Source organism: Podarcis erhardii (assembly GCF_964252035.2).
Source record: "Podarcis erhardii genome assembly, chromosome: 14".
Lineage (NCBI taxonomy): Eukaryota > Metazoa > Chordata > Lepidosauria > Squamata > Lacertidae > Podarcis > Podarcis erhardii.
The window spans coordinates 28654432-28682429 of NC_138503.1; the positions used below are offsets into that span (position 1 = coordinate 28654432).

The 27998-nt window shown below is 46.1% G+C and overlaps 1 protein-coding gene and 2 long non-coding RNA genes across 5 annotated transcripts in view; 1 reads left to right on the forward strand and 2 right to left on the reverse strand.

The window, feature by feature from the left end:
• The window catches only part of FRMD5 (FERM domain containing 5), a 130817-nt gene that overhangs the window by 66619 nt on the left and 36200 nt on the right, over positions 1–27998 (forward strand). The gene's annotated exons all lie outside the window — the stretch shown is intronic.
• LOC309329025 lies at positions 14127–15688 on the reverse strand. Its single transcript, XR_014151028.1, has 2 exons — positions 15649–15688; positions 14127–14269 (listed from the first exon to the last, which is right to left on the reverse strand). It is a non-coding gene; the product is annotated as an uncharacterized lncRNA (long non-coding RNA).
• Positions 15698–24664, reverse strand: LOC309328990. The gene is made up of 3 exons (XR_014150992.1): positions 24366–24664; positions 17536–17694; positions 15698–15758 (listed from the first exon to the last, which is right to left on the reverse strand). It is a non-coding gene; the product is annotated as an uncharacterized lncRNA (long non-coding RNA).

Below are 27998 nucleotides of genomic sequence, written 5' to 3' on the forward strand. Positions count from 1 at the left end.
CTCAAAAATCATTTTCACAAGGGAGGTACAAAGCCAGTGCTGATAAGATGAACCATAGCTCATAATTGGCTCAAGGGTAGTTGGACCAAGCACTTTCCCCACGATGTAACCCAAGCAGACCTGGCACGAAAAGCTTTTAAGCTCTCCATCTTGCTGGGCTCGGGGGCGGGGCGGGGGAGAGGCAGACATGGCCTGCACAGAGCATGTGTTCTCTGAGTGCTGGGGATTCTCTCTGCCCTCTTCACCTGCTAGCTGTGGAATGGCTCTAAGGCTTTGGGTCTGCACCATATTCACGTGCATGCAAAACCCTTGGAACAGAACCCATTCCATAAGATGCCATCATACTGTACCTTGAACCACAGAGAACCTTCTGAGAAGAAGAGAGACTCCAAGGTGTGTTTGTAAACATTAGCATGTGGGTTTTTACAGGCTGGATCTGAACTCTTTTATACCTGCAGAAAAACACCAGTTGGGCAACAGCCCCCCTTTTTCTTCAACAGAAGGTGGGATGTTGCAGCCAGGTAGAGCTGACAAAACAGCACTTGCGTCATTAAGCAGAGAAACACCAGCCTCTCTTCCAGGTTCCTTCGACAAGGTCTGTGCTGTTGTTATCCATGAAATGGGCCCACTGAGGAAGAGCCACAGCTGTCCCATTCATGTAGCACAAAAGCACTTATCATAATGTATTGTTGCTGCAATATGCTTCCTGCCAAGGAATTGCTTTGGATGGGAAATGATGGTCTGAACTGCTTTCTGTTTCTCCGTCTCCTTGATGGCTAGGGCCATTTGAAGCCCAGGTGAGCCCTTTTGGCCCAAAGGGTCAGTGGAAGCGGTGCTCTCAGCTGAGCTGAAATCCCACCACTGCTCCCAAGAACAGAACACTAAGCCAGTCCACAGGTCTCAGAATTCTAGCAGTTATTCAAACACCTTTTTAAACAGCTTGATTTTTTATTTTATTTTTTGAAAATTGGCCAAAGGGGCCTTCTTGGTAGTCCCTCCATTCTGAGGCAGTGGGTGGCAGAGGCCAGGAAAGGGCCTTCTCTGTGGTGGCCCCTAAGCTGTGGAATGCCCTACCCCACAGAGACTTTCTGGCATCTTCATTGTACAGCTTCTAGAGAATGCTGCCTATGCACCTCTCGACCCTGGCTTTTGACACTTGGGGGGTACATTTTCCAGGCCCACCTTATTTCTGCAATTGTTAAGTTGTTTTAAACTGTTTTTAATATTGTGTTTTAATTCTGTAACCCACCCAGGGACCTTAGAGTAGACAATGAATGAATGAATGAATGTATCATAAAAACAGAGATAGAAACATAAAACCAGAAACAGCGCTATAAAAACAAGTTAAACATGCAGCCTAGTTGTGCATTATTAATTTACAAATGTATAGCCCGTGTTTCTAGAAAAGGAGATGCTTTCACCAAAAAAGTAAACTGAAGTAGAGAATAAGATTGAAAATAGAATTTAAAAAGCAAAATAAAATACAACCTAAACCCCCCCCAACCAAGATCATTTGGAGATTGAAGCAAAGCACTGTTTTAAAAGTGGATCATGCAGTGAAGCATTGTGGTGGCACTTGCTCACATGCCTCCAAAACTCTCCTCACTCAATTCTTTCAATGCATGCGGGGGGTGGGCATCTTAAGTCACCAGGATCCACATACATGACTCACCTTTCTAGTTCTGCCACCTTGCTATTAGAATGATGTCTGTTGCAGCATTTCCTACATTGGACCCTGTACTGTTTTGAATTTGAGCCTCAACTGTACTGATGTGAGGATTCAGTGGTACCCTGGACAGCTCCATGACTCATTCAAACTAGAGACTTCCTGATAGGAGAGCTCAGATGTTGCTTCAGCACCAGCCAGCCTCAGACTGTGCCTTACATTGTAGCAGCAGCATTGTCTCAATGGCTGGCTCTCCCTTTGGTGGGAGAAGCCTCTTCATTTAAAGGGGCCCAGTTAGCTTCAGTAGTCACTGACCATGACACAACAGAGGAGATGTAGGTTTCTATGGTGTGGCAGTGAGTCGTTAGCCCTCATGAACTAGCCTCCACTGATTCATAGAATGATCCTTTTGTCAGTCCTGAGGCTGCCAGTTCAAGATCTCCCATGGGCTTCAGGCTTCCTGCCTAACGTTATAGAGTATGCAGTTTCACCCAGCACCAAGATGTGCTCAGATTGGCTCCAAATGAGGGTGCAATTTGATTGTGGCAAAGAACATAGCTTCTGCAGGCTGGACTGAGCTGACACCTCACCTGCCGCTTTCTCCTTTGTGAGTGGAAGCCATTGAGATTTCTATGTCTTCTTCCCAACAGGGTCCCCCTTGGTGCCCCTCTGGATTTCCCAAGGCTCTTGTGACTGAGTTGCTTAGATTTGCCATTAATTTCTCAAAACGGGCCCTGCCATTTCAAGGCAGACTCACAGGTGTGCCACCTTCACTTCCTCTCCAGCGGCTCTGCTGACTCTTCTCCTGTCCCAGGAAAATTGGTGGGAGCCACGAGACACCCCTGATATGGGCCGGTGACCTGTGAGGTGCAGCATTACACACATCTTGGGTTGGATGGAGGAGGGGGCTGGATTTCAGAAGGCCCAGGGCTGGATGATGGCATCGAGTGGCGCCTTTAGGAGATGGCAAATCTGTGGCTCCTTGAACGCAGTGCCAGGGCGGATAAGCGGCCGGCCAGCCTGATGCAGCCAGGAGGCTCAGGGAAAACAGGCTCTGTGGAAGACGGCAGAGTTGCCGCTCTTCAGCTGAGATTGGGGTGACATTTTTGATCCTATTGCGGCAAATTATGTCACTCTTTTCAGGCAAACAAAATTGGGTCCGACACCTACCTTCAGAGCATGGATGAGAGCAGGATCTTCCTAGTGCCTGGATCATAGCAGAGGGGATAAATATAGCTCCCTTTGAGTTGCCCAATCTGGCATCTCTCTGAGAAAGGAGTGGGAAATGGTTGCGGCAATTCTGGGGCTCGCTGGAGCTGTTATTGGATGGGACACTCTCCCCGAGGCCTAACCTTCTTTTTGTGCCTAACTTTAAAACTGATGAAGGAATCCGTGCAGACCTAATTTCCAAAAGGGCCTTTTCAAAATGAATCCCAGCTCTCCTCCTTTGCTGTCCCTTTTGCTCATATCTGCGTCTCTGAGAACACCAACATGGTGCCCCCTCTCCCTCCTCCCCTCTCATGGATGCCGCCTCCTCCTCTGTTGCTCAATATCTACATTTAGAGTGCAAGGTCCTTTGGGAGGAAGGACCCATGTAGCTCAAGGGAAGAGCACCTGCCTTGCTTGCAGAAGCTCACAGGTTCAGTCCCTGATGGCATCTCCATGAATGGCTGGGAGAGACTCTTGGCATGAAACCCTGGAGACTTTACAAGAGCCAGACACTAGCACAAAAAGAGTTTTAGAACTAATTCAATTCTTTGGCCAGGTTGCAGGATTTAAACTGAATAAACAAAAAACTAAAGTCCTGGGAAAAAACTTAACAAATGGTGAAAGGGAGAAGTTCCAAAGTGAAACTGGGTTGATGGTGGCTAAGAAAGTGAAATATTTGGGGATTAACATGACATCTAAAAATGTTAATTTATTTAAGGACAATTATGATAAATGTTGGACAGAGGTAAAGAAAGATCTAGAAATATGGTCGAAATTGAAGCTTTCCTTGTTAGGTCGAATTGCTGTGATCAAAATGGATGTTTTGCCAAGAATGTTATTTTTGTTTCAGACATTACAGATTGTGGATAAACTAGATTGTTTCAAGAAGTGGCAGAAAGATATATCTAGATTTGTCTGGCAGGGGAAAAAGCCCAGAATAAAATTTAAGATATTAACTGATGTAAAAGATAGAGGGGGGTTTGCCCTGCCAGATTTAAGACTTTATTACGAAGCAGCAGCTTTCTGCTGGTTGAAGGATTGGCTACTTCTTGAGAATACTGATATTTTGGATTTGGAAGGGTTTGACAATAGGTTTGGTTGGCACGCTTACATATGGTATGACAAGGTTAAAGCTCATAAAGGTTTTAAAAATCATGTGGTTAGGAAAGCATTATACAATGTCTGGACTCAATATAAAGATTTGCTGGAAAACAAAACTCCTAGGTGGTTATCACCAGTGGAGGCTAAAGAAGTGAAGAAACTTAATATGGAATCTAATTGGCCAAAATATTCTGAAATCTTAGAACAAGAAAGTGGTAAATTTAAATTAAAGAGATTTGAAGAAATAAAGTCCATGGTAAGAGATTGGCTCCACTATTATCAAATAATGGAGACCTTTAAACAAGACAGGAAAATTGGCTTCCAGGTGGAGAAATCTAAATTAGAAACAGAACTGCTAGAATCCAATACTAAGAATTTATCAAGAATGTATAATTTGTTGCTGAAGTGGAACACAATAGATGAGACAGTCAAATCAGCTATAATTAAATGGGCACAGGACATCGGTCATGACATTATGTTTGCGGACTGGGAACAGTTATGGACCACCGGTATTAAATTTACGGCATGTAATGCCTTAAGAGAAAACATTATGAAAATGATGTATAGGTGGTACATGACCCCAGTCAAGCTTGCAAAGATCTATCATTTGCCCAATAATAAATGCTGGAAATGTAATGAAACTGAAGGTACCTTTTTTCACCTTTGGTGGACCTGCCCAAAGATTAAAGCCTTCTGGGAAATGATTTATAATGAAATTAAGAAGGTACTTAAATGCACTTTTCATAAGAAACCAGAGGCATTCCTCTTGGGCATGGTTGGCCAACTGGTGACAAGAAAGGACAGGACTTTTTTTTATGTACGCTACCACAGCAGCAAGGATACTACTAGCAAAGTATTGGAAGACGCAAGAACTACCCAGAATGGAAGAATGGCAGACGAAAGTGATCGACTTTATGGGATTGGCAGAAATGACCGGCAGAATCCGTGACCAAGAGAAAGAGACGGCGGAGGAAGATTGGAGGAAATTTAAAGTTTACCTTAAGAACTGTTGTAAAATTGATGAGTGCTAAAATGTTAAGGGGAAGGAAGATGCAGAATTGCAGCTGAAACTGTTTGATGAATTAAGATGAAATTGAGAAAAAATAAGTTATAAATATAATTGGACTAAGGGGTTGCTGAAAAATTGCAAAATAAGGATGCAGAGAGGGGGAGGTATGGGGAAGTCCATGAAAGAAGGTTTATGAAAAGGAGGATATGAAAAATATATGTGTGTATGTGTTTGTTTGTTTTGTTTGTTTTAAAATGAAAAACCAAAAAAAAAAATTTAAAAAAAAATGAAACCCTGGAGACAGTGCTAAGCTAGATGGGACCACCAGTGGTCTGACTTGGTAGAAGCCCTCTTCTGGTATTCCTGTGTCCTTGGAACAGAAAGCATAAGAAGAGCCTGATGTATCAGGCCAATGGCCCATCTTGTCCAGTATCCTGTTCTCACGGGGACCAGCCAGATGCCCCAATGGGAAGAAGCCAGAAAGCAGGAGTTGGACACAAGAGCCCTCTTTCCTCCTGTGGTTTCTAGCAACCAGTATTCAGAAGCATTGCTGCCTCCAGCTGTGGAGGCAGGGCAGAGCCATCATGGCTAGTAGTCATCGATAGCCCTCCTCTCCATAAAGACATTACTTCCTTTTATATGTTCAATATTCAGCTTCGTTGGATGCATAAAGGAACCTATTCCTTGCTTCATAAAGTAACATGGACACAGATGGTTCACTCTGCTTTTTGTTTATTGAAATAAGTTTGGCTAGAGATTTCACACTGTAAAAATGCACTTAGGGATGTGTGGAGGGTAGCATTTCCCAAACCTTATGAATGCCCCCCTTCGCATTTGAATCTTGCAAATTGTAGCATTTCCTACTTGGGTTCTAGTCTGCTTTAAATTGTATGCCTTTAAGGGCACTGGAAAAAAGCAACGGAGAGCATAGACCAGCCTTCCCCAACTGGGTGCCCTCCAGATGTTTTGGACTACAGTGCACATCGGCCCCAGACAGTACAGCTGTATGGTGGATTTTCTTATTAAAACAAAGGAACTGGGCACACAAAGGAAGTATACAGCAAAATCAGTATTAAGGAAACATATCTAAGGCTGCAGTCCCTAACCTGACTTTCCTGGGAGTAAGCCCCATTGAATTCAATAGGACCTACTTCTGAGCAGACAGAAGTAGGATTGCACTGTTAGGTTGATATTGGTGGGGACACAGAGGCAGCTCATGAAGTGTATCCAGTGTAATCGGTGGGTATTTCGGTGGCTTTGCTGTTTGAAATGGTTTCGATTGGTTTACTGCATTTTTCACTGCTTTGGGTACCTTTGGGGCCAAGGGCAGTGTATAAAATTAACCAGGACATAATATAATTATAGTAGTCTTAAGAGCTGATTTGAGTAATCAAATAATCATTCTTACATGAAGTATAACTATGCATTAAATTGTAGATCATCATAACTTAAATCCAAAAAGTTATACAGTCATGAACCTTGCTTTAAAACAACAACTCAGCGGTCCCTGGTGATCAGCAATTCAAAAAACCAAAACAAGGTATTGTCTGGTTTTCTGAAGTCCTTAAATTACATTTTAATTCCTCCCGCTTAACATTTTCATAATTGGTATTTCTGTTACTGGGGCTTTATAAAGCTGTGCCAGCATTCCTAAATGCCCTGGATTGATTTAGATTGCCCTCGCCCCCAAAAAGTCTGTTGCAGTCAGCTTGTTTTTATGCGAAAATCCTCTGCCATATATTTGCTTTCCTTCCGATACTGGGCTACAGTCAGCATCTTACCTGTCATTTTGAAGTTCTTAATCTGATTCACATCACAGGGTTTCCCTGAAAGCAAAACTGTTGGTTCTGTTGGTAATTTCCATCCTGTTATATCTTTCCCATTTTCAACTGCATCCACCCTGTGCCTTTTAATTTCTCTGCAGTCCCAGAAAATGAATTTTTAAAAATGGCTTTATGCTTCCAGCACAAGCCCAGGGGAAGTGGATTTGGGCTTTTTTTGTAGCTTCTGACTGTATTACCGTGTGCCGGTGGCTAGGGATTGATTGCGGCATGGAAGTGGTACGGATTCAATTCAGTTCGCATTGAAAGGCAAGCCTACCTAACTCAAAAACTTTCTGAAACAATCCCTAAACAGCAAAACACAGCCGCCCTTTGAAATTCACACTTCTCTGAATTTTGCTGTGCGGTTCTCAAGCCCAAGGAATGTGTACAAAGTGCTTTGCACACATTTGGAAATAAAAACGGGAAACAATTGCAAACACATCTGTTCCTCTTTGGAAACTGGATCAGGTAATTCTGAAAGACCGGAATTTGCATGAGGAGAATTTTGGAAACATCCCTAATTCCAACCATGTAGCAACCATACTGTAAAACGTAAAGGTAAAGGGACCCCTGACCATTAGGTCCAGTCGTGGCTGACTCTGGGGTTGCGGCACTCATCTCGCTTTATTGGCTGAGGGAGCCGGCAGACAGCTTCCGGGTCATGTGGCCAGCATGACTAAGCCACTTCTGGCGAACCAGAGCAGCGCATGGAAACACCGTTTACCTTCCCGCCGGAGCGGTACCTATTTATCTACTTGCACTTTGACGTGCTTTCGAACTGCTAGGTTGGCAGGAGCAGGGACCGAGCAACGGGAGCTCACCCCGTCGCGGGGATTCGAACCACCGGCCTTCTGCATGCATTTTTGCCAATTTAGGAAACTTTAACCCTCAGGTGGAAGTAAGGCTGGAAAACAACCTTGATTTGGTTTTTAAAAGATGAGGTCCCCTTGTACAGAAATGGCCTCCTTGCAAGCCGGACACAATTATGACCCTCGTGATGTTCTGTGACCTGATTGCTGCTTGTCAGGTCAGCTTCCCTCCCTGCCCCCCCCCCCCCCGTGGCCAGCAGGTGCCCCCCTTGAGCTCCCAAGGGAGCAGTGCAACTCTGTAAGCATCCCTGGGCAGCTCCTGATCTTGCCTCTATTTTCCTGTCAGTTCTAATTTGAGTGTTTGCAAAGAGCAAGAGTCAGGCTTCTCTGTGGAGCCCTCTGAACATGTGAGCGCCTTGATCTCAGCCAGAGAGACCCAAGGGAGGAGTGCGAAGCTAATTAGACTCCCCACCCACCCTGTCTATGCCAGCATGGCACCCTCTTTGAGAAGGTTTGGACCTCCAAGTCCCGCTCTTCTTTGCTAAGCTGCTGGATCTTTGTTAGGCAAAGTGTTGTTCAAACCAGAAGTGGCCCAGAGATTGAACATAGGACATGGGGATATAGGAAGCTGCCTTCTACTGAGTCAAACCATTGGTCCATCTAACTCAGTATTGATCACACTGACTGGCAGCAGCTCTCCAAGGTTTCAGGCAAGGTTCTCTCCCAGACTTATGTACCTGGAGATGCCATTGGGGAATGAATCTGGGGCCTTCTACATGCCCATCAGATGCTCTCCCCCTGTGCTGCAGCTCTTCCCTGTTATGTCTATCTATGCATGGAAGATTTAAGCATTACCTGGGGAAGCCATAGGGGTTAGAGGGAGTTAAGTGTGCAGATCACAGGCACTCAAACACGTTAGGAGCTGCAACAAGCAAGGACCCCTGACCATTAGGTCCAGTCGTAGCCGACTCTGGGGTTGTGGTGCTCATCTCGCTTTATTGGCCGAGGTAGCCAACGTACAGCTTCCTGGTCATGTGGCGAACCAGAGCAGCACACGGAAACACTGTTTACCTTCCCCCCGGAGCGGTACCTATCTACTTTGATGTGCTTTTGAACTGCTAGGTTGGCAGGAGCTGGGACCGAGCAATGGGAGTTCACCTCGTCAGGGGGATTCGAACCGCCGACCTTCTGATCGGCAAGTCCTAGGCTCTGTGGTTTAACCCACAGCGCCACCCGCATCCCCCAAACATTTGGTATATGACCCTAAAGCAGCAAAATCCCCAGAACTCGGCTCTGTGCATCTTCCTTCTGCAATACACGGAGAGGTCTGACTCATACCTGAACACGTTAGGAGCTGCAACAAGCAAGAGCAGCCCTGTAGGAGCACAAGGTTCCTATGCAAGAAACAGGCTTGAGATCTTGAATCTTGCAAGGAAGGCTTTTTTGACAGAAAACAGAAATGAGCTCTGGGATGGGTTTCACGCTTCTTCTTCTTCTTTTTTTTAAAAAAGCTTTCTTTATATATTTTCCAAAAATACAATACAATTAGTCAAACAGTTCCAATATATATTCCCTTAATGATCAACTTCCCTTCCACCCTTCCATGGTTTCCTCACATTATCAATTGCTGCTGCGTATTATAATTATTCTATTCCATCTTTCATCCATCTTATTCTCAAAATGGCTTTTACTGCTGCACTTACTCCAAACCGCCTAGCATTTTAACATACAATAGGATTTTTGAAAATAATCTACGAACAGTTTCTAATCCTCCTTAAAAATTATCTCATCTTGTTTTCTAATTTTACTTGTTAAATTTGCTAATTTGACATATTCCATCAATTTCACCTGCTACTCCTCTTTCATAGGTATTGCATCATTTTGCCATGTTTGGGCATATAATGTTCTCGCTGCAGTGGTCGCATGCAAAAATAAGTTCATTTGATTCTTTGGTGCTTCTGATCCAATTACCCCTAAAAGGAAGGCTTCCAGTCTCTTTGGAATAGTCCTCTTGGGATGGGTCTCACACCTGGCTGGCTGTCCTTCATGCTTCCTCTTGAGCTGAGCTAACTTGAAACTAGGGCTATGTGCACAGTTATCCGGATCAAAACTGGTTTGGGAAAACTTCTTTGGTTAACATGGTGCTTAACATGGTGCATTGCAGAGGACTGGACCAGATGACACTCCTGGTCCCTTTAATCTTGACAATCCTATGATTCTCTTCCATGACTAGCTGGCCCAAAACTATTGCTAGGCAAAGGGATTATTCTGGCAAACTTGCTCTCATACCCTCCAGCCCAGGCATAGGCAAACTTGGCCCTCCAGATGTTTTGGGACTACAATTCCCATCATCCCCTGACCACTGGTCCTGTTAGCTAGGGATGATGGGAGTTGTAGTCCCAAAACATCTGGAGGGCCGAGTTTGCCTATGCCTGCTCTAGCCCCATGGTTACAGGAACCCAAGAATGGGAAGAGACTCAGGGCAACATTCAGACTTAACCACCACCCCCCATGCCAAAATCACAACAATATGGATTTGGCAGATGTGTACACACTCCTTCCCAAGCCAGTAGTGGGAGCACCCTGGCTGCAGTCCACAAAAGTGTGTGCACAGGGCTGTCCTCAGAGTGGCTGAACAGAAGAATGGGGGAATGGCAACGTGGAGACCAGGCTGGTGGCACTCAGAGACAGAGCCTGAACTTGGCCTTGGCACAGAAGTAGAAAAGCTGTGAGATGCCCCAGTCCATCCTTCCCCGAGCTGGTGCCCTCCAGATGGTTTTGGACAGCTGTGCTGGCTGGGGCTGATGGGAGCTGTAGTCCAAAACTTCTGCAGGGCACCAGGTTGAGGGGCAGTGGCCTGGAAGGATGTTTTCCCCAAGAAGGTGGCATCTACTCCAGGAACAGCCATGGCCACACCGAGAGAGTGGGCATGAAGGAGCATCATTTGGCTATTGGGAGAAGAGTGGGCAGCCCTGTGGGCAGCCTTACAATCAGGCCCCCATTCTGATTTTTTGCAACAGAATTTTTTGGGTTAGGTTGCAAACTGCCCTTTCCCTGCCTTGCTTAAAATGCATTCATTTGTTTTATATGTATGCTGCTTTTCTACACACACACACACACACACACACACACACACACACACCCGTGCTCCAAGCAGCTTACGACAAAGAAAACAAGAATGCCAAACAGTACAAAAACAATTTCCCAACAACATAGCAAAACACAATAGCAAATATAATAACATACAGAAAGCAATGTTTCAGTAACCATAAATGTAAGATTACATGGAGCATCCAGCATTCAAGACCAAAAATAACAAGGGGGCTTTATAGATTTACCATGATGAGAGAAGACAGTGAGCAACATCACTGCTGGGTTTTTTTTTTTAATAGGTAGAAAAGGAAAAGGGTGGCCCTTGCTGTTGAATATAGTTGCTGTTAGATAACAAGGTAATTTATGTTTGGTATGTTCCATTTGCTACTGGACTGTTATGAAATTGTTTTGCAAGGTTGCTTTTGAAATACTTTCCTGCTCCCTTCGCTGTAAGCCGCTATGAGCATGATATTTTTTGTGGGAAAGTGGCTTACAAATAAAATGATGCACATATGAGATTGCTCACAGCTCTTTTCCTGCAGCAGCAGGGTAGGATTTGCAAGGGCAGGCTCCAAATATCAGAAGCACAAGCGAGGAGGCACAAAGCTGCCATTGAGCAGCGCAGGAGCCTCAGAGCACAGAGCGGAGATTGTGCCCCGTTAGCATCCTTCTGGTGGAGACGTGTTGGGATGGCTGAGCACTGTGTCTGTGAGCTGGGCAGCCTCTGCTGCGCTGGACTGTGTGTGCGTGTGTCACAAAAATGATTGCTCTTCTTGGTGGGGGAGGCTCCAAAGGCATCGCTGTCATCTCTCCCTGGAACACTTTATCACCCAGCTAAAAACCTTGCAGTAATTGAAGGGGCTGACCTCTCCTCACTTAACGTAATGGGATTTGCAATGCATTTTAGCCCTTGTTTGGGGAGGGTGGTTATACTGGAGGCTGGAGGAGAGTCAGAAAATGGACTTTGCTATCGACAGAGAACAAAAGTTGCTTCTATTTCCATTCCTGCTTTGCAGCCCGGAGAAGCGTCTTCCTCCTCCCCTTCCGACAATCCCCAATGGGCCTGGGTTCTAATTGCTCCCATTTTATGGTTGAGGCGATTGAGAAAACCACAGAGCATGCAGCTCTGCTAATTATTTCCATCCTGCAGGCAGTTTGGGTTGGCCCCATCTGGGCACATTTTGAGTCCTGCGGAAAAGGTTGTTGGTGAGCTGTATTTGCTGCTGTTAAAAGCAAAGCCACAAATGTAATTGGAGTTGGAGGCCTGGGCTAGGCTCAGTGGTTTAAGCTGCATGCTCTGGCATCGCGGCATTCGCCAACCACGAAAGCATTTTTGCAAATATTGCAGAAGGCGATTATTTTGCAGCTTTGGGGCATTTGCTTTTGCTTAAATCTGTTGGCTTCTCCCAACTAACAAAGAGTCAACTGGGATGCATTTGAGGATCACCAAACTGCATTTTGTGTGAGATCAAGGCTGGTGGCCCCCTCTTGCCCCACCCCCCAAACAGGTGCCTTTTGGAGCCTAGTATGTAGCAAAGCAAAAATCTCTTATTGCACTCAGCTGCCTATGTCCTCAGATTGATGATTCCCTTGAATAGAGTCTAGTACCAAATGTAAGCAATTAGATTATTCCAGCGAGAGACACAGACGGCCAAGAGGCCATGGCTGCAATGGGGTTAGCATGGATTGGGCACTTCATTATACGCTTCTGGAATAGGACAAGGGTTGCTGAGTTTACCCCTGCGGGCTGCGTTAAGTGAGATGGAGTCATTTCCTTCCACCCCCAGAACTCTCCACTTGCTCTGTTCATGGAGTGAGGCTGCAGAGACTTGATGTCAGAATCCTCTATCTGGGATAATAGTTCCTGCTTTCATGTTAAAAAGGGTCTGTCTGGGGAAAGGAGGCTGAGCCCTTGCCAGTCACCCTCTTTGGCACCCGGACCAAAATAATCTTACCCTTTCTAATGGTAGAACCATCGTAGCTCAGTGGTAGAGCCCCTGCTTTGCATGCAGAATATCCCAGGTTCAAATTCAACAGCGTCTCCAGTTAGAGCTAGGAATGTCCCTTGCCCCAAACCCTGCTGTGGTGCTGCCAGTCAGTGTAGACAATATTGAGCTAAATGGACAGGCGTTCTGACTTGGTATAAGGCAGATTCCTACAGAAACAGGCATGAGACCCTTTGCACTTAGCTCTAGGAAGACAGCGACATCTTAGGCAAATCACCCTAGGAGACCTGCTTCCCCTGCTGCTCTTGTCTTATGGGCAGGCAGATTCCATTCTAGGAATAATTTAGGGAAAGGACTGAAAATGCCTTCATGCAAATCTATAGGGTAGCTTTGCTTGGAATACTGTGTGCTGTTCTGATCTTCCTATCCCAGCTCTGAGGGCCTTCAGGAGGCCTTCTTGGTAGTGGCATCCACTCTGTGGAACACCCTCCTGTCAGATGTCAAGGAGATAAATAACAATATAACTTTTGTATAAGACACCTGAAGGCAACCCTGTATTGAAAAGTTTTTAATGTTTGATGTTTTATTATGTTTTTATATGTGTTGGAAGCCACCCATAGTGACTGGGGTAACCCAGCCAGATAGGCGGGATGTTGTTGTTGTTGTTAAATTTTATATTGTAGAACTGGAAAGGAATGTGGGAAAGTGCCCTCTAAATGGTGTGTGTAATCTGACAAGGAAAGGAACCTGTTTACCTGTTTTCAGTTTACAAAAAGGTTACTTCAGTGGGGACATGACATACATTTACAGTGGTACCTCGTGTTTCATACTGTCCCCCTTACGAATGCTGCGGGTTACGCGCTCCGCTAACCCAGAAGTAGATGCCCCTTGTTGCAACCTTTGCCCTGAGATGCAAGCGGAAGTCGTGCTTCGGCGGCACAGCAGCAGCTGGAAGAGCCATTAGCGAAAGCTCGCCTCATGTTACGAGCGGTTTCCTGTTACGAACGGACCTCCAGAACGGATTAAGCACATAACATGAGGTACCACTGTATACAATTATGCCTTGTGTGGAGAAAGAGGGGAGGGATCCATTTTTCTCTCTGTCTCATCCTTGTGGATGCCAGTGGTGCTGAGGCATTCTGGACAGTCAGAGAGGAGGACTTCTTTTCACAGCATATACTTAATTAATTGACGGAACTCCCTGCTGCAGGACAGGCTGATGATAGAAACTCACTTTAAAAGGAGATGAGACAAATTAACACAGTGGCTGATGGGAATTATTTGGAAATGGAGGGTGTTTTGGTTGCTGAACGCTGACACTGTTTCCAAAACCTGAAATAAGAGATTTGGAGGGAAAGGAAAGTTAAATACTCACATTGGGGTATTTGCTGAAAGATTGAAAAAAAACGACAGGAATTTTTTCACTTCATGAAACACTCAGGATTTCCACAGAAAGAGGGGTTGACAAAATTCCTTAGTGAGGCCTTTATTGAAATGAATGGAAAATGGGGGTTTATAGACCAGGGAGATTGTTTCACCATTGTGGGGATTAGCATAGGTGCTAAGATAGCACATCACTCGGGTGTGATGAATGAGTGGATAGCATTTTTTTCCTGTAATAAACAGAATTCAGTTATTTATAGCATCCCCCTTTCCTCCTTGATTGTAAAGGGTAGTGTCTTCTGTAAAGTACATGGAAGACAAGACTGATCTCTTTGTGATGATGAAATTTTTGCCCTTTTTTGCTAATTTCCCCCAGAAACAGGATTTGTGTTTTGCACGAGTCCCATGGAAATACCAAGCTGCTTCTGGTTCTTGTGACTGTCAGTCCAAATAACCATCCCCTCGATCAGATTTTCTCAGAAGTTCATTCTGATCTGACAGTTCTCCTCATGAAGGTCAAGAGTTGGCCACATGTGTGTGTCTATTGTCTAGCAGCTGGCGGAGATTTTCAGACTAAGTAAGACAAAAATAGCACTAGACACACACACACGTCTCCTGGGAATTAAAACTTTTCAGCTGAAAAACTCCCAACTTCCAAGTTTGAATTGCACTCTCTCTGATGTATATTTTGCTCTAGGAGGCTTAGTTTGGTCAGAATCAAGTATACACTTTCAGAGTTAACGCTAAATACATCACTTCTGGTCTATGAGCTACCATAGCTGCTAGAGGGTTGTGAAAATTTGTGTCCCAGGCTTTTTAGATTTGTCTGCCAGATGTTAAATATATTGGCATTATTTTCAGCTCTACTACCCTACTATTTAGTTCAACTTAAGTTCCACGGTTTCACCACTGAAATGTGTGCACCTTCCAGCCTCAGAATCTGCATGCCTAGATGCTTGGGCTCCATGCTCCTGAAAATGAAGGGTCAGAGTTGCAAGGGACCAGCACATTTTTCCCACATCTTGGAGAGTGTAGGGAGTGTGGGCTGCCTTTCTGCCCTGAGTGGCTTATAAGGGAACTGTCCGGGAAATGCAGAGTGCTTTGGCCTCAGAGTTCTTGGGTTTTAGGTAGTTTAGCGGGGTCTGCCAGGGAATCAAACAAGATGCTTTGAAATTGGACCAGACAAGGCAGCTGGGAGCTGGCCCTGCATTCCCCAGTAATTTGTGTGCCGGGTGCACGGTCTCAGAGCCTTTTCAAATTAAGCGCTTTGATGCAGCCCCAGTTTCCCCCCTTTGGTTCTGGGGGTTGTGGGTGACAAAAAGGGGGCGGTGGCAGCAGGTACTGGAGAGTAAGACTCAACTAGCAGCACTGCAGGGCTGTTGTGTTGCAGTTGGGTAAGGGAGGGAGTATGGGAGACTGTCCTGAGCACCCCTACCTCCATTCTTCACACCTTACATTTCAGATTATTCCAAGGAAGTGCATCATGCTGAAAGGGGTAGACCGATGGGGCTGAGCCCTTCCTTCCAGAAGCAAATGCATTTTCCATTTTAATTTTAATAATTCCTTTGGTTGCTCCTCCCCATCTTGACCAGCAGAGAGCACCACATACCTTTCTAATTAGGCGAAAGTGTGTTCCGATTATCCGCAAAGGGATCATCAGCACGGTCATGGCTGGGCTTGGAAAGAGGGCTGGCTGGGAGTCGGCTGGCAAAGAGGAACCTGAGATGTGGATAAAAGAAAGCCCATCTCCATGCAGTGCATTGTTAAACTATGGAACTCCCTTCCACCGGAGGCAGTGATGGCCACCAAGCTGGATGGCTTTAAAAGAGAGGATTAAATAAATTCATGGAGGAGAGGGCTATTGATGGCTGCCATCCATGATAGCTATGCGCTGCCTCTGCAATTGGAGGCAGTGATGCTTCTGAAAACCAGTTTCTGAAAACTGCAGGAGGGGAGGGTTGCTCTTGTGCTGAAATCCTGCTTGCAGATTTCCCATAAGGGCATCTGGTTGGCCACTGTGAGCACAAGATGCTGTCCTAGATGGGCCACTGGCTTGATCCAGCAGGCTCTTCTTATGTTCTTGTGTTGGAGTTCAGACCTGGATGCCTCTTACTCCACCTCAAAGGCAGAGCAAATCAGGCACAACGTTAATCTCTCTGCATCCCTGGAGCAGCAGCTGTTCTCTAGGTCACATCAAAGGGGACAGTGGCTTTCACTTGGAGCAGTTAGAGACCCTTTAGCAGTGCAATGGGAGAGTACAACAAGATGAAACCTGGGAATGAGGAGTTTTAAGGCCAGAATGGGGAGCGGGAGAGACAGGCAGGCAGACTAGGTCCCTTCATGCGACAGGAAATTTCAGGGAGCGCACCTTGAAAGGCCTGTTGTAAAATGCTCGTGGCTGGGGGAGCATTTCTGCATATCTGTGCCTGAGAAGACTAATTTATTTCATGGCAGTTGGATGGTGTCTCGTTACAGGTGCTCAGCTGATAAATGGGAAACAGGAGGCGTGTGTCACGAATATAGCTGTCGGGTTGTGTGATTGATTGCAGGGAGGCTGTGTGGGGCTCGTTGTCAGGAGCGACACCATGCGCCACCAAGCCACAAGCTTTGGTTCCTTTGGGCCCCGGGGTGATTGCGCACACCTTGCATGAATGGATGTGTGCAATTGAATTAGCCAGACCCTGGAGACTGTCTGCCCCACAACTCCACCTTGAATAATCTAATGCATACAGGTTCTGGAAGAGAGGAAGTCAGCAGCAGCAGCAGCAGCAGCAGCAGCAGCAGCAGCAGCAGGGAAGTGGTGACTTGGAGAAATGAGTGGGTTTCCTCCCCTGGAAATGCTGCCTCCATCTCCGATTGCATTCCTTACTCTAGATTAAAATCCTGCCTCTGCAATATTCTCTCACTGCCACCTAGCTGTGCCGTTCATTTTTTATTTTACATATTGTGTTAATATCCCACCTCTTCTCCAAGGAGCTCCAAGTGGTGCACATGGTTCTGCCCCATTTAATTTAATCCCCACAACAACCCTGCAAGGTAGGTTAAGCTGAGAGGCGGTGAGTGGCAGAAGGTCAACCGGTGAGCCTTGTAGCCAAGTGGGGAGTTGAACCCTGGTTCTCCCAGGTCCTAGGGAGGCGGGTGGCGCTGTGGGTTAAACGACAGAGCCTAGGACTTGCCGATCAGAAGGCTGATGGTTCGAATCCCCGCGATGGGGTGAGCTCCCGTTGTTCAGTCCCTGCTCCTGCCAACCTAGCAGTTCAAAAGCACATCAAAGTGCAAGTAGATAAATAGGTACCACTCCGGCGGGAAGGTAAACAGTGTTTCCGTGTGCTGCTCTGGTTCGCCAGAAGAGGCTTAGTCATGCTGACCACATGACCCAGAAACTGTACGCCAGCTCCCTCGGCCAATAAAGCGAGATGAGCGCCGCAACCCCAGAGTCGGCCACAACTGGATCTAATGGTCAGGGTCTCCCATGTCCTAGTAATTCAACACTTACCACTCCATCCCACACTGTTTTTTCTTTGCCTGCATCAATTATGTCTCTGGCTAAAAGGGCACCCTGGCCTTGTTTCAGGGGTGCTGAGCCCATCTTCTGCCATCTCCAACTCTTCTCTGTCTCACAGCTTTGGGTGGGAAAGGGAGTCCTGTTTCATGGCTTTGATAAGGAGGGAATCAAGTAGGAAGGAGAAATTAATGCGAAAATTCAACATTACTTCAAGATTTGTGTGTGTGTCGAGTCCCTAATGGGAACAACAACAAAAAAGAAAACAAAACATTTAAATGAATTCTTGTTTTGAAATGTTAAACCCTGCAGGCAAAGTAGGAACCTCCTTGAGATGGCAAGCAGAGAGCTGCTGCGTACCTTTTTAGAACATTTTGGCATACAAAAAAGCACCTGTTTTAAGTCATGCAACTTCCTCTTATTAAACACCCAGAAGGACTTTGTTCCCTCTACCAGGGGTCAGCAAACTTTTTCAGCAGGGGGCTGGTCCACTGTCCCTCAGACCTTGTGGAGGGCCACACTATATTGGGAGGAGGGGAATGAATGAATTCCTATGCCCCACAAATAACCTAGAGATGCATTTTAAATAAAAGGACACATTCTACTCATGTAAAAACACGCTGATTCCCAGACAGTCCGCGGGCTGGATTTAGAAGGTGATTGGGCCGGATCTGGCCCCCGGGCCTTAGTTTTCCTACCCATGCCTACACAAACTCCCTTCCAGGCTAGACTTTAGGATTTTTAGAAGTTCAGCCCAGCAGTAGGGAGCCATGAGTTGGAACATGTTCATAAATGATCTGGCGTGAGGGGAAGCGTAGAACATCTGCTTTGCATCCAGAAGGTCACAGGTTCAGTCCCTGATGGCATCTCCAGGTAGAGCTGGGGGAAACTCCCTGTCTGAAATCCTATATAGCCCCTGCATGAAGAATAAGGCTATCAATGGCTATTAGTAATAATAGCTATATATTGTCTCTAGGAACATCATAGAAAGGTTTGCATCCACCCACACCCTCCTAATAGAAGGACTCTGGGTCACCGATAAGTTTGTGGCCTAAGAAGGTTGAGAACAGACGAAGAGAAGAACTTTCTGGCATTTCAGAGTTAACTTGTGGAACTTGCTGCCTCAGGACATCACACTTGCCAATGACCTAAATGGCTTCCTTGATTGGTTGGTTGTATTTCACCACTCCCATTATCTCAGGATGGATTTCCAAGTAAAAAGAAACCCATAAAAATATAATCAATATTTAAAATAGGGAAGAAGACAAAAATCCTGCAAAGGAACAGTTTCACTGCCGACAGTCTGACTCTTGCCCCCCTTTAAGTGCCAGATCCATGCAGAAAAGGTCTACCAACAGCTATTTTCCATTAAATAAATGAATACAGTCATTTTTATTCTGCATTTAAAGGGTTTTTATAGACGGCTTCCATAATTAAAACATCAAAGCAGCAATAAAACATTAAAGCAGCAATCAGAATGATTAAAATGATATCAAAGGACCCTAAAAGCACATGGGGACAAATAGCACCGGCGGAAGCAAGGCCACCATCCTCAAGCTTGGCTCTGAGGGGAGGAGCCACAGGAGAGAGCTCTGTCTGGTTTCACGGTCGTAGCTGGCGCTCCTCCTTCCCTAAAGAGAGCCCAGAGCAGCCCACAAGAATAGCACAGCATAAAAATGGTTTTAAACAATGCGACAGCAGAAGAATGGGAGCCTTTTTCATTCCAGGGGCTGCATTTCCATCTGGGCAACCTTCTTGGGGCCATGTGCCAGTGGCTGATGGGGACAGAGGCAAAAGGAAGTGGAGCAACAAATGTAAATTTTGCCTTTGTGCTATAGGTTGGTTTCTACACTCTCACTCTGTTGGGATACTGCCAGGGAGACAAAGGCCATCATGCCCCCACGCCGTCTCCGGACGATCCATCGATCTCCCGTAGAAACGCAGTATCAGTCAATTAGCGACACAAGCCTCACAAACAGCATTCCACATTCCAAGGACTGTGCACGCCCTTTGCAGAGTTCACACAACGAAAGATGCACTCAGGAGAGCATTATTTACAACTTTATTCAGCGTTGATCAGAACAAAGAAAAAAACATGACTGCCTGCTTCGATGTCCAGGCACACAGAGAGGAAACAAAAGCTATATACAAAAACAGAAACATCCTGTGAACAGGAAATACACAGGCTGTGACACAACAACCTGCTCCCTTCTTAAGGTGGAACAGAAATATCCTAACACACCCATGTATCCTGCATGAAGGGTGTGGCTTGGGGAGAGTTCTGAGGGCCAGGTGTGTGTTTCTGTTATGTACTGAGTTGAATAGGATCCAAAATGCAGCAGTCTGATTGGTCCTAGAACAATGCAGCAGTATGATTGGTCCGCAGGAGCCACCCAATCCAGCTCCAGGTGGAAGTGAATCCACAGCCTGATTGGCCTACAGGAGAATCCCGGAGTTAGCCAATCACATGGGACCCATTGTGTAAATAATGTATATAAAGCAGACATTCTGGAGGACATTCTCCTCCTCACCACTGTGAGCTGAATAAAGAGCATGAAATCCACTCTCGACTCTGAGTATATTTCAGTTTCATTCATTCATTCTATTTCTATGCTGCTTTTCACTCACGTGAGTCACAAAGCGGCTTACATACAATAAATAATATAGTAGAACATCACAATTGCAACATACTTTATATGAAATAATTAACAAGTCCTAAATAAACACTATTAAAACATTAAAAACCACAGCACAACCACAAGAAAAGTCATAAAGTTCACAAAGCATTACATCACTCATAATCCACAAAACAATATTAATTAACAATCATAAACAAACTCAGAAGCAAGTCCCACAGTAGGGCTTACTCCTGAGTAAGAGTTGCAGCCCAGCCTAAAGCAGTGTTGAAACCAAGGGGTTGTGTCCAGTGTTAATCCCTTTCAGAGTAGATCCATTGAAATTAATGAACACAACTGACTCAGATGCATTCGTTTCAATGGGTCTCCTCTGAGTATGACTTGAGTGGTGGGGGGGGTTATTTCCTGGACGCCCCTTTCTCTCTACCCTTTCTTTTATTTGAGGGGCTGGGAAGTTCCTGGGCCGGATCCTGCCTCCTTTCCTGGCCAGCATGCTTCCCTGGTTGCATTTTCTGAGCTGTGACACTGTCTGTAAGCCTCTGAAGGGGAGTGGAGATGCCATGGTCCTGGTTTCAGCTGCAGCAGAGGAAGGCTGGTGGTATTCTGAGGATGCCTGACCTCTGCTGAAGACGCCTTTTTTAAAAAAAGCATATGTACCATGTGATTCCTTCATTTCCTCCTTGTTTGCCTAGCGTACGATGACTTATTTCACATCAGGTGGCCACTTTCTGGCTGGAGGTTTTCTTCTTCTCATCTATTCCCCATCCCCCCTCATTTTGATGGAACCTTCCTTTGCACATGGGGGCGCTTAACGATTCCTTCCTTTTCAAAAATGCAGTGCAAAGCAGAGAGTCTTTGAGGACACATGTATTTGGTTTGCTCACGACACAGGAGCTCATGATCCTGCGAGGGCTCCTGAGGACTTTCTCCTAGGAGGGAGATTTGCAGGCAGGCTGCTCCTTGGTGGGTATAGGATCAGGCCCCATCCCCCTTCCTCCTTACAGCCACCCTTGGCTATGTCTCAGGCAGCCATTATGCTGACTAGGGCTCCCCATTTCCAGAACGCTCCCTTTGCTCCTCTTTTAAGGTGCTGCAAGATGCTTTGTGTTTGCACAAGAGGCTCACAGGTGCAGGAAGTGTTTATTCTTTGCCTCATTTCCCCCCCCCCCCATTTTGCAAAATGCCTTAATGCCTTTTCTGGGCTTCCAGCCTTTGTCCACCGGGGGTGTTTTGTTGTGCTGTTTTATTCATTGGGTAAGAAGCTGCCTGGGGCAGGATTTGTTCTGCCCATGAAGCACACCAGCCTCTCTCCACCTGGCGCCCTCCAGATGTTTTGAACTACAATTCCCATCAGCCCCAGGCAGCCTAGGCTGATGGAACCTGTAGTTCAAAACATGTGGTGCCAGGTGGAGGAAGGCTGCCCTAATAAGTACCTTCTCCCTCATGATTCCTCAAATTCAGTGTGGTGTAGTGGTTAAGAGCAGTAGTCTCGTAATCTGGGGAACCGGGTTCGCTTCCCCACTCCTCCACATGCAGCTGCTGGGTGACCTTGGTCTAGTCACACTTCTTTGAAGTCTCTCAGCCTCACTCACCTCACAGCGTATTTGTTGTGGGGGAGGAAGGAAAAGGAAATTGTGAGCCGCTTTGAGACTCCTTCGGGTAGTGATAAAGCGGGATATCAAATCCAAAACTCTTCTTCTTCCACAGCTATGGAACTCTTTCCCTGAGACGTGTCCTCAAAACCTGGCCTCTCTCGGCTTTTTTCAGCCAGGTCTGTTCAGTTATGGGCTGGGTCTTCCTCAGGCTGGTTCCCTCCAGATGCTTTGGACTACAACTCCCATCAGCCTCAGCATCGTTCAGCTCTGCTGGTTGGGACTGGTGGGAGTTGTTGTCCCAAACATCTGGAAGGCACCAGGCTGTTACAACATATACGGTACATCCATGTGCCCTTTCCACAAGACAAGGCAGGCATGTGCATTGTGGTATTTGGGGAGATGTATTTGCACAAACGAAAAGTATGAGGTTGAAATTCTTCCATGCAGAAATGATCCTTGGTAAACAGCTAAGGAGGACGGAGGAGAGCCTCCCAGTCCTACCTCCTCCCCTGCACGACAGCAGCTCAGTTTGTGGCTGGTGCTGTGAGGAACTGTCCACAATAAAGAATAAAAGAATTCTAGAGTTAGAAAATGGACGCGGGTGGCGCCGTGGGTTAAACCACAGAACCTAGGACTTGCCGATCAGAAGGTCGGTGGTTCAAATCCCTGCAACGGGCTGAGCTCCTATTGCTCGGTCCCTGCTCCTGCCAACCTAGCAGTTCGAAAGCACGCAGTGCAAGTAGATAAATAGGGACCACTCTGGCAGGAAGGTAAACGGCGTTTCCGTGCACTGCTCTGGTTCGCCACATGCTGGCCACATGACCCGGAAGCTATACGCCGGCTCCCTCGGCCAATAAAGCTGTGATCCCTGCATTGGAGGGGGTTGGACTTGATGACTGCCTAATTTTGTTTCTAACTCTAGGTAAAGGTAAAGGTAAAGGGACCCCTGACCATTAGGTCCAGTCGTGACTGACTCTGGGGTTGCGGCGCTCATTTGGCTTTATTGGCTGAGGGAGCCGGCGTACAACTTCCAGGTCATGCGGCTAGCATGACTAAGCTGCTTCTGGCGAACCAGAGCAGCGCACGGAAACGCCGTTTACCTTCCCACTGGAGCGATACCTATTTATCTACTTGCACTTTGACGTGCTTTCGAACTGCTAGGTTGGCAGGAGCAGGGACAGAGCAACGGTAGCTCACCCCATCGCAGGGATTCGAACCGCCAACCTTCTGATCGGCAAGCCCTAGGCTCTGTGGTTTAACCCACAGCGCCACCCATGTCCCATGGTAAAATAGCAACTGCTAAAATAATGCATTTTGAGGGTTGCTCCTGTTGCTGATGGGAAATAGACCCCTGCTCCTTCCTACATCAGGGTGGTGGGGAGCTGCGCTGTTGCTGCCTCTCCAACTCCAAGAGCCAAGATTTTAAAATTTGAAACATGTTAATTGAGGCGGGGGGGGGGGAGGCTGTGTCTGGAAGTGGAGCGAAAGAGTGGAAATCTTCCCATAAACAGCTTTGGAAGATTACGCAGGGAAAAAATAAGGCTATGCTGATTAGAGCTTATTGTCCTCTCCAATCAGGAGCGCAAGCAAGACGCCTGGCTCCACTTATCACTGCAGCAAATGCACCTTATTAGGAGAGTCATTATTTTATGAGGCTGTGCAGTCCAGGAAGGACAGCAAACATCCAGCCCAAGGCACTTCTCTGCTCCTCCATGCTGGCACTGGAAAGTGCAAGGCTGTGTAGGCAAAGGTGCAAAGCTTTGGCCATGCTTGTGAAATGTGAAGGATGGGGCTTGTTTGGGAGCCATGGGAGCATAGACGGTGTTATTTTGATTAGGAAGACCTATCTGACGGTAAGAGCTGCTTGACAGTGGAACAGACTATTTTAGAAGCTGGAGTACTTGCCTTCCTTGGGGGCTTTTAAATAGAAGTCAATTGGACATCTCCAGGGAATCTTTAAGCTGTGATTCCTGCATTGCAGAGGGTTGGACTAGAAGACCCTTAGGGTCCCTTCCAAAATCTACAGTTTTATGGTTAACTTTTTAACTTAAGCGACCTGGTTTACTATTTTTTGCCCAGACCCAAGAGAGAGGCTTGCTTAGCTTTAACCTAAGCACACATCCTTTCAGCTGGAACTCAGATTTTCTGTCTCATTCCTATTGAGACCAAATAAGCTTGACTTTAGGCAGCGACCATGTACTATCACACACATTTAGAGCACATGGCTTTCCCCAAAGAAACCTGAGAGAGAGAGCTCACAGAGCTGCAATTACCACCACCCTTAACAAACAACAGGGTGGGGGAATTGTGCCAAAGCCAACCAAATGGATTTCAACCAATATAAATGTAAAATCCTCCTTTTTGCGAGGCAAGACCAGATGCACAAATACATCTGGCGGGTGGCACCTTCCTTGATTTAAAAAACTGGGAAAGGACCTGGGGTTTTAGTAGATGACAAATTGAACGTGAGCCAGGTGTGTGGTACAGCTGCAACAAAGAGCTAGTGTGATTCTGGGCTACATCAAGAAGAAGTATACTATCCAGAAGGTGGGATGTCATGGTCTCATTGTATTCTACTTTGGTCAGACTTCACCTGATGTGCTGGGTCCACTTCTAGGCATTCCTCTTTAAGGATATTGGCACCCTGGGGTGTTTCCAAAAAGGAGAGCATCAGAGATGGTGAGAAGCTTGTAGGGTCAAATCCTAGGAGGAAAGGTGGCAGGAGAAGTTGGGCATTTTGAGATGAGGAGGCAAAATAGTCATCACATATAGGAGGACTCTCACAAAGGTGATGGACCTCATTTCTGTTGCTCCAGAAGGCAGGAAACTGAACAGCAGGGGCGAATTGCATGAAAAGGTATTTTGATTAAACATCAGGATTCCATGATTGTGAGCTGTTCTGAGAAGACTTTGTTCTGGGAAATGTCATAGCTGTGATTCCATACCCTCCAACATTTCTCCGATGAAGAAATCAAAATAATAATAAATAAATAATAGCTGCCACGATAACTGGTGAGGTGAATGAGCCATGGAATGGGTTTTGTATTACCTGAGTATTCCGTGGGTCTTATGTTCATCAGACAATCGCTCTGTTGAATCATACAGAAAACTCTGGAAAATGGATTGTCGTGACAACGCCACGGACACCAGCTCATAGGCATTCCTTTTAGCGTGTGCAGTGGTTGCAAGTGGAATTATGCCAAGACACAGGCTATGCAGATGCTAAGCAGAGAGTAACCCTGTACTCTGCTGCTCTCCTCCAGGCAAAAAATGGGAGCCTTCAAAGGAGAGGCATCTGTGGACTTCAAAGCAAGAAGTGCCTAGTTTGGATCTAGATTTCTGCAATAAGAGAGTAACAGTGATTGGATACATCAATGCTAAACCATCACGTCCATAAATTTCCTAAGATATAGTTGAACTAGCATCAACTTCATGGAGAGGAGGGATATCAATTACTACTAACTAAGATGGCTATGCTTTGCCTCCACAGTTGGAGGCAGCAATGCTTCAGAATGCCAATGACTGGAAGCCGCAGGAGGGGAGAGTGTGCTTGTGGTCAAATCCTGCTTGTGAGTTTCCTATTGGGGCATTTGGTTGGCCACTGTGAGAACAGGATGCTGGACTAGATGGGCCATTGACCTGATCCCAGCAGCCTCTCCTTAGGTTGTTATGATGGGCAGGTGTTGTATTTATATGTCTGGTAGAGGCTCCTTGCGCAATGGTTCAAATGTGACAGCCTCAACCTCAGAGGGACTTTGTGGAATTAACCAAGAACAAGACAGAATCTCACAGGGGCACCTGAAGTTCAATTCAGTTGTTTCTCTGCTAGCAGTCGGATTTTTCAGAAATCAGCCTTGTTCATTTTTCCTGCTTGTGTGTTGGGATTGCACTTCCTTCACTCAAGACCTGAAGCTGCGTGTTCATATCTGACAGCCCTGATTTAGCTCCCCGTGTCCTGTTTTGATGGAGAAGGTTTGGCCTGAAATCCCCAAATGAAGATTTTTTGCAGAAAGCGAGCAGGCCTTTAGATCTGACTCCTTGTAAGTGGAGGGAGGCTGGTCTTGCCCCACCGTTTAATTAACATGGTGAGGAAAGAAAGCAACATTCCTTTTCTAGATAATTGTTTTTTAAAATGAGGCAGCCTTTGGTTTGGAGATGTCGCTGGGGAGTCAGATTTCCACTCCTTGGCTATTAGGTTCCTGCATGTATTAATAACTCAATTTTCTGTAATAATGGGGTCGCGGCGACCTGTGCTTCCTTCCTGCAACCAAGAGAGCGAATGATCTAAATGGGAATTTGGATTTTCTCTGAGCTGCTCCCGCTCCTTCCTCTTCTCATAACTCCTCAATGCCAGAAGTTGCAGTGGCCTGCGGTGATGCCAATCCCCAGCGCAGCAGGGCTGCCTTATCCAGACAAATAACCCAAGTGTGGGTAATGGGACACAAATCCCAGGGGGTGGAAGGAGCATCTCTTTCCCCAGTGCTGACGGATTCCTTATTAAAGTCCTTCATGGCAGGAACTCTGCTTTCCTGACACATCCTCCGTTGCCTGGCTTGTTCTTCCGCAGGAGGCTGCCTGGAGGCTCCTGCGGCTTTTGCCGAGTGCAATTTTGTTTTTTAAAAATATGCATTCTGAAGAATTCCTCTGCGCCCCGTTCATTATGAATATTTGAATGGTGCTAAGTGGCTTGTTCTGGCGGCACAAACGTGTCTCCGGCGTGTCCTTAATTGGGAGCCACAGAGGAGCAGGAAACAGATGGCCACGACGGCAAAGGGATTGACGCACCCTGGGCTCGGGGGCAAATGAGGTCAGCGCTCCTTGGTTTCTCCTTTGTTTTGGAAGAGGTGCCGTAGTACAAGCTGGTTAGGGCTTTTTCTCCAACTCTGATGGCTTTTGGGGGCAGAGAAGGAAGGAGACCTGGACTGCCTCTTCACTCACTGCGAAACGTTAAACTCCAGAACTCGCTCCCACAGGAGGCCACCAACTTGGATGGCCTTAAAAGAGGACTGGACAAATTCATGGAGGAGGAGAGGGCTATCGGTGGCCACTAGCCATGATGGCTGTGCTCTGCCACCACAGTTGGAGGAAACAATGCTTCTGAATACCAGTTGCTGGAAACCAAGGAGGAAAGAGGGGTCTTGTGCTCGAATCCTGCTTGGGTGTTTCCCATTGGGGTATCTGGTCAGCCACTGTGAGGATAGGAGGCTGGACTAGATGGACCATGGGTCTGATCCAGGAGGGATCTTCTTAGTTTTTATGAAACGGAACACAGGAAGTTGCCTTAGACCAACACCACGTTCGCACCGCACATTTAAAGCACTATGACATCACTTTATTTTAAAAATAATTTTATTTTTCAGTTTTTCAAATTGACAGCAATAACCATCAAATACGATTGCATATGTAGTTGTAGTTGTTTAGACTTCCCTCCTCCCCTTCCTTGGTTCCCTATACAAACATTTGCAAAAAACGGTATCTGTTCCTTAGCACCTTTTGTTTATCACTCTTTGTAAGTCTTCCAAAGTCACCTTTAACCACTAGATTAATGCTAATGTATTGAAATGTTTACAATATATTTTTTAATAATCCACATGTCTACCCCATTCTTCGTTGAAAGTTCTTTCTTCTTGAATTCTTAATCTTCCCGTAAGTTTTGCCATTTCTGCATAGTCCATTAACTTTACTTGCTTTTCTTCTTTTGTTGGGACAGTGTCCTCTTTCCACCTCTGGGCAAAGAACATCCTGGCAGCCGTGGTTGTATACAAAAACAATTTTACCTGTCCTAATATCACTATGACACCACTTTAAACCGTCATGGCTTCCCCCAAAGAATTATGGGAGTTGTAGCTTGTTAAGGGTGCAGAGAGTTGCTAGGAGACCCCTATTCTTCTCCCAGAGGGGTTTAACAATCAATCCCTCTTCCCAGGGAAATCTGGGAATTGTAGCTCTGGAAAGGGAATAGGGGTCTCCTAACAATGCTAAGCACCTTTAGCAAACTACAACTCCCAGAATTCTTTTTTGGGGGTGGGGGGAGGATGGAGAAGAGTCCAAGAACAAAGTGGAGGGTTTTCAGCATGTTGACATTTGCCCACATGAGCAAAAGAAAAGTTGGAAATGGGAATCTGTCCCACTGAGAGCACCTGGTGAGAGGGTGAAGACAGATGAAAGACTTTTGAAATCCAGCGCACGAATTAAAATTTAAAGAGATAAAGACTCTAATTTGGGG